This window comes from Sander lucioperca, chromosome 21 (assembly GCF_008315115.2).
Source record: "Sander lucioperca isolate FBNREF2018 chromosome 21, SLUC_FBN_1.2, whole genome shotgun sequence".
NCBI lineage: Eukaryota > Metazoa > Chordata > Actinopteri > Perciformes > Percidae > Sander > Sander lucioperca.
This window is the reverse complement of record NC_050193.1, coordinates 25,412,574-25,421,013: the sequence shown is the minus strand read 5'-3', so window position 1 is coordinate 25,421,013 and position 8,440 is coordinate 25,412,574. Positions and strand designations below refer to the sequence as shown.

Sequence of the window (8,440 nt, the reverse complement as noted above, 5' to 3'; positions counted from 1 at the left end):
TTCTCTTGTCTCTTCATGTTCTGTATGAGCCCAGAATGTTGAGTTTGTAATGTGACCTGTACAAAGTGCCATAATAAAAGCTCGCTAAGTCAAATGTTTGGTCTTTCATAAGAATAATTTCTTTCTTTTTTTTAGTTTTTGCTTAACAGTTTGTTCCTCCCCCTATAAAAAGCCTGCAGTTTGCACTAACATTTTAATGTCAAACTGTTTAGTGTGTTTACCTCTGTTTTGTTCCCTGTTCTTGGTTCAGTGCAGTTCATTTAAGTGCATCTATACTTTTGCCCGGTGTCCTCGGCTTGTGTTCACAAGAGCACTCCGCACATCACATCTCTTTCAGTGTTGTTGCACTGGGGAGAGATTGTTGTCACAGTGATAGATTAGTTTTAATAACAAATCGAAGCTGTGGAAATAATTTTTAAAGGAAACAGCCTCAAGGTCAAACAATTTCATTTATTCACTATAGCTACTGCAGAACTCAAAGTATTTTTGACCAAATGCGTAAAAGCTGTCATAAACTAAACATTACTGAAGTACTGTACTTAATAAGTAAGTCTTTTCATGTCACTTTATACTTCTCATTTCCAATACATTTCAGAGGGAATATTTTACAGTGTGGTATTAGAACTTTTACTTAAAGCTGTGGTAGGCAATTTATTTTGGCATTATTGGGCAAAAATTCCATAATCGTGCAGATAAAACAAGCAGTTTTAGTGAACGTACATTGATGGTCCGCATTTTCCCTAGGATTATATTGCAGCCTAGTTCGCGGCTGCCAGTTATTGCGTTTCTCGCCAAATACTGGACCAGTTTCAAAGATATTTGTTCACATTAGTCACTTAGACACAAATGCATGTGAAAATAGGGTCCAGGTTGAAAAATATTGAAATTCCCCTTTAAGTGCAGTAGTTGAGTATATGTACTCTGCATCACTATAATTCAGTGTTCAGTGCTGTCCATGACTAGCAAACCAATCTTGATGTGTAAAAGAAGTTCTCCTTTAATACAAGGAAAGCTTAATTTGAAAAATGTTTGCCTTAAAGATCATTAACGATCTGTTTTGTTTTTCAGCTCATGAGTAAAATATATAGATGTCTAGTGTTAGTCCATGTATCAACAGACCTGTAAAATGAATTTGAGAAGTATCACAGCAGATTCTAATCCTTCGTTTTGAAATGTACTACATGGAGCTTTAGTTTTTTAGATAAAAAAAATATAGATTAAAAATATATTATTAAAAGATAATAATTATGAAAACACACTCCATGTATACAGCTGGTTGGCATGATTAAAAAAAATCCCTGTGGAGTCTAAAAACGTATTGCCTTTTTAAGACTTTCCTGCAATAAACATCTTTTTGGACTTTGCGCTAATTCCTTTTTACCGTGCCCAATCAGTTTCTGTAATTGAAAAAAGACAGGAAAACCATTATTCTGCCTGTGGAGCACAGGTTTTTGGTAAGTTTTGTGAGGGTTCATCAACAACTCTCTTTCTCTCTCATATGCAATTACCTCCTGTGACTCATGAGACTGCTGCTGACAGAGACAATTAAACCGGGTAACAATCATTCTAATTAGTAAAGCTGCTCCTCAGAGAAAATGGAACTGTGTTAGTGTGAAGGCTGCTCAGGCAGTACACAAATCCACCAACAGACATTATGGACAAACAAGCTATGCTGTGATTCAGGAGCTTAGCAGTTAATATGAAGGCCACGTACTCCTCATACTTGCCAAATACAAAGGAAAGCATCTGTAAAAATGACTACAGAATCTGTTGTTTCAAAACACGTAAAAGTAGCGCTGGGGTTGACACTCAAAAACAGTAAGGTTCTCAAACAGCACCTGACTTACTATACTATGACCTTTAACGAAATTTTTATGACATACTATGCTATGACTTTTTTCGACTTACTATACTAAGACTTTTTTCCACATGCTATACTATGACTTTTTTATTACTTTTTTCAACATACTATACTATGTCTTTTTTCGACATACTATACTGTGACTTTGACTATTTTCGACTTACTATACTATGATTTTATGACTTCTTTCAACTTACTATGCTAAGACTATGAATTTTTTCAACATACTATACAATGACTTTTTTCCACATACTATACAATGACTTTTTTTTCGACATACTATACTATGACATTTTTTGACATACTATACTATGACTTTTTCAACATACTATACTATGATTTTATGAATTTTTTCCACATGCTTTACTATGACTTTTTTATTACTTTATTCAACATACTATACAATGTCTTTTTTCGACATACTATACTGTGACTTTGACTATTTTCGACTTACTATACTATGATTTTATGACTTCTTTCAACTTACTATGCTAAGACTTTATGAATTTTTTCAACATACTATGACTTTCGTCGACATACAATACTATGACTTTTTTAAGACGTTTTTCGACATACTATACTATGACTTTTTTTCGACATACTATACTATGACTTTATTTTGACATACTATACTATGACTTTTTTCGATATACTATACTATGACTTTTTCATGACTTACTATACTATGACTTTATGACTGTTTTGAGCTTAGCAGTTAATATGAAGGCCACATACCCCTCATACCTGCCAAATAAAAAGGAAAGCATCTGTAAAAATGACTAGAGAATCTGTTGGTTCAAAACACATTGAAGCAGCGCAGGGGTTGACACTCAAAAACGGTGGGGTTCTCAAACAGCACCTGACTTATGACCTTTAACGAAATTTTTATGACATATACTATTACTTTTTTATGGCATACTATACTATTAATTTTTATGAAATGTTTTTGACATACTGTTACTTTTTATGACATTTTCATTACTTACTAACTAAACTATGACATTATTATGACATACAATACTGTGGCATTATGACATTTGTATGAAATGCTATACTATGACTTGTTTGACATACTATACTATGACTTTTTATGACTTAATGGCAAACTATGACTTTTCATGAAATACTATGACATTTTTCTGGCATGACTTTTTATGACAAATTATAATTCGACTTTTTACAACATACATGACTTTTTTCATCATACTATAATTTTTTTGACATACTACACAATTACCCACTTCGACACACAATGCTTTGACATACAACTTTTTTCAACATACTATACTATGACTTTTTTCTACATACTATACTATCACTTTTTACTTTTTTTTAACATACGACTTTTTCCGACATACTATAGAATGACTTTTTTCATGACTTTTTCCGACATGCTATACTATGATTTTTTTTTACTTTTTTGGACATACTATACTATGACTTCATGAATTTTTTTGACTTACTATACTATGACTTTTGTCAATATACTATACTATGACTTTTTTTTCTGACTTTTTGACTTACTATACTATGACTTTTTTTCCGACATAATACTAGGACTTTTTTCCACATAATATACTATGACTTTTTCATGACTTTTTTCAAAATACTATGCTATGAATTTTTCCGACATACTACACTTTTACTTTTTTCGACATATGACTTTTTTATGACTTTTTTCGACATACTATACTATGTCTTTTTTCGACATACTATACTATGACTTTTTTCGACATACAAATCTATGACTTTTTTAGGACTTTTTCCGACATATTATACTATGTGTTTTTTCAACATACTATACTATCACTTTTTTTCGATATACTATACTATAACTTTATGAATTCTTTCGACTTACTATACTATGACTTTTTTTCGATATACTATACTATGACTTTTTTTTTTCATGACTTTTTGACTTACTATACTATGACTTTTTTTCCGACATACTATACTATGACTTTTTTCGACATACTATACTAGGACTTTTTTTCGACTTATTATACTAAGACTTTTTTCCACATAATATACTATGACTTTTTCATGACTTTTTTCCGAAATACTACACTTTTACTTTTTTCGACATACTATACTATGACTTTTTTCGACATACTATACTATGACGTTTTTCGACATACTATACTTCAACTTTATGACTTTTTTTGACATACTATACTATGACTTTTTCGACGTACTATACTATCATTTTTTCGACATACTATACTATGACTTTTTTGACACACTGACTATTTTTCTGACTTTTTGACTTACTATACTATGACTTTTTTTCCGACATAATACTAGGACTTTTTTCCACATAATATACTAGGACTTTTTCATGACTTTTTTCCGAAATACTACACTTTTACTTTTTTCGACATACTATACTATGACGTTTTTCGACATACTATACTATAACTTTTTTACGACTTTTATGACATACTATACTATGATTTTTTTTATGACTTTTCTACATACTATACTATGACTTTTTTTCGACATATTATACTACTATTATACTATACTGACTTTGTTCGACATACAACTCTATCGCCATATTATATTATGTGTTTTATTGACATACTATACTATCACTTTTTTTCGACATACTATACTATGACTTTTTTGACATACTATACTATGACTTTTTTTCGACATACTACACTATCACTTCATTTCAACATACTATACACTGACTTTTTTATGACTTTTTTCGACATACTATACTATGAATTTTTCAACATAGTATACTATGACATTTTTTCGACATACTATACTACCACTTTTTTATGACTTTTTCGACATAGTATACTATGACTTTTTTTTCGACATACTATACTATGACTTTTTCAACATACTATACTATGATATTTTTCGACATACTATACTATGACTTTTTTGACACACTATGACTTTTTTTCGACACTACACTATCACTTCATTTCGACATACTATACTATGACTTTTTTTCGACATACTATGACTTTTTTCGGCATACTATACTATGACTTTTTTTCGACCTACTATACTATGACTTTTTACGACATACTATACTATGACTTTTTAATGACTTTTCTACATACTATACCATGAATTATTGTCGACATACTATACTATGGCATTTTTTTGACTTACTATACTATGACTTTATGACTTTTTTTGACATACTATACTATGACTTTTTCGACGTACTATACTATAATTTTTTCGACATACTATACTATGACTTTTTTGACACACTGACTTTTTTTCTGACTTTTTGACTTACTATACTATGACTTTTTTTCCGACATAATACTAGGACTTTTTTCCACATAATATACTATGACTTTTTCATGACTTTTTTCAAAATACTATGCTATGAATTTTTCCGACATACTACACTTTTACTTTTTTCGACATATGACTTTTTTATGACTTTTTTCGACATACTATACTATGTCTTTTTTCGACATACTATACTATGACTTTTTTCGACATACAAATCTATGACTTTTTTAGGACTTTTTCCGACATATTATACTATGTGTTTTTTCAACATACTATACTATCACTTTTTTTCGACATACTATACTATCACTTTTGACTTTTTTTTAACATACGACTTTTTCCGACATACTATAGAATGACATTTTTCATGACTTTTTCCAACATACTATACTATGATTTTTTTTTTACTTTTCTGGACATACTATACTATGACTTTATTTTGACATACTATACTATAACTTTATGAATTCTATGACTTGAATTCTATGACTGAATTCTATGACTTTTTTTCGATATACTATACTATGACTTTTTTTTTTCATGACTTTTTGACTTACTATACTATGACTTTTTTTCCGACATACTATACTATGACTTTTTTCGACATACTATACTAGGACTTTTTTTCGACTTATTATACTAAGACTTTTTTCCACATAATATACTATGACTTTTTCATGACTTTTTTCCGAAATACTACACTTTTACTTTTTTCGACATACTATACTATGACTTTTTTCGACATACTATACTGTCTTTTTTCGACATACTATACTATGACGTTTTTCGACATACTATACTATAACTTTTTTACGACTTTTATGACATACTATACTATGATTTTTTTTATGACTTTTCTACATACTATACTATGACTTTTTTTCGACATACTATACTATGACTTTTTTTTGACATACTATACTATGACTTTTTCATTACTTTTTTCAACATACTACACTTTTACTTTTTTGACATACTATACTATGACTTTTTTGACACACTATGACTTTTTTTCGACACTACACTATCACTTCATTTCGACATACTATACTATGACTTTTTTTCGACATACTATGACTTTTTTCGGCATACTATACTATGACTTTTTTCCACCTACTATACTATGACTTTTTACGACATACTATACTATGACTTTTTTATGACTTTTCTACATACTATACCATGAATTATTGTCGACATACTATACTATCACCTTTTTTCAACATACTATACTATGGCATTTTTTTGACTTACTATACTATGACTTTATGACTTTTTTTGACATACTATACTATGACTTTTTTTCGACATACTACACTATCACTTCGACATACTATGCTATGACTTTTTTCGACATACTATCCTATGACTTTTTTCGACATACTATACTATGACTTTTTTATGATTTTTTTCCACATACTATACTACGACTTTTTTCGACATACTATACTATGACTTTTTTTCGACATACAAATCTATGACGTTTTTAGGACTTTTTTTCGACATATTATACTACTATTATACTATACTGACTTTGTTCGACATACAACTCTATCGCCATATTATATTATGTGTTTTATTGACATACTATACTATCACTTTTTTTCGACATACTATACTATGACTTTTTTGACATACTATACTATGACTTTTTTTCGACATACTACACTATCACTTCATTTCAACATACTATACACTGACTTTTTTATGACTTTTATCGACATACTATACTATGAATTTTTCAACATAGTATACTATGACATTTTTTCGACATACTATACTACCACTTTTTTATGACTTTTTCGACATAGTATACTATGACTTTTTTTTCGACATACTATACTATGACTTTTTCAACATACTATACTATGATATTTTTCGACATACTATACTATGACTTTTTTGACACACTATGACTTTTTTTCGACACTACACTATCACTTCATTTCGACATACTATACTATGACTTTTTTATGACTTTTTCGACATAGTATACTATGACTTTTTTTTCGACATACTATACTATGACTTTTTCAACATACTATACTATGATATTTTTCGACATACTATACTATGACTTTTTTGACACACTATGACTTTTTTTCGACACTACACTATCACTTCATTTCGACATACTATACTATGACTTTTTTTCGACATACTATGACTTTTTTCGGCATACTATACTATGACTTTTTTTCGACCTACTATACTATGACTTTTTACGACATACTATACTATGACTTTTTAATGACTTTTCTACATACTATACCATGAATTATTGTCGACATACTATACTATGGCATTTTTTTGACTTACTATACTATGACTTTATGACTTTTTTTGACATACTATACTATGACTTTTTCGACGTACTATACTATAATTTTTTCGACATACTATACTATGACTTTTTTGACACACTGACTATTTTTCTGACTTTTTGACTTACTATACTATGACTTTTTTTCCGACATAATACTAGGACTTTTTTCCACATAATATACTAGGACTTTTTCATGACTTTTTTCCGAAATACTACACTTTTACTTTTTTCGACATACTATACTATGACGTTTTTCGACATACTATACTATAACTTTTTTACGACTTTTATGACATACTATACTATGATTTTTTTTATGACTTTTCTACATACTATACTATGACTTTTTTTCGACATATTATACTACTATTATACTATACTGACTTTGTTCGACATACAACTCTATCGCCATATTATATTATGTGTTTTATTGACATACTATACTATCACTTTTTTTCGACATACTATACTATGACTTTTTTGACATACTATACTATGACTTTTTTTCGACATACTACACTATCACTTCATTTCAACATACTATACACTGACTTTTTTATGACTTTTTTCGACATACTATACTATGAATTTTTCAACATAGTATACTATGACATTTTTTCGACATACTATACTACCACTTTTTTATGACTTTTTCGACATAGTATACTATGACTTTTTTTTCGACATACTATACTATGACTTTTTCAACATACTATACTATGATATTTTTCGACATACTATACTATGACTTTTTTGACACACTATGACTTTTTTTCGACACTACACTATCACTTCATTTCGACATACTATACTATGACTTTTTTTCGACATACTATGACTTTTTTCGGCATACTATACTATGACTTTTTTTCGACCTACTATACTATGACTTTTTACGACATACTATACTATGACTTTTTAATGACTTTTCTACATACTATACCATGAATTATTGTCGACATACTATACTATGGCATTTTTTT

General features: G+C 29.2%; 1 protein-coding gene across 9 annotated transcripts in view; it reads left to right on the top strand.

Moving 5' to 3' along the window:
- mpp3a (membrane protein, palmitoylated 3a (MAGUK p55 subfamily member 3)) overlaps positions 1–94 on the top strand; it is a 35,230-nt gene extending 35,136 nt beyond the window's left edge. For all 9 annotated transcript variants that reach the window (XM_035996847.1, XM_035996846.1, XM_035996848.1 and 6 more), the window contains one exon: positions 1–94. This exon is cut by the window's left edge and continues 2,365 nt beyond it. The gene's annotated coding sequence lies outside the window, so the exon portion shown is untranslated.
- Positions 95–8,440: the final 8,346 nt, after the last annotated feature.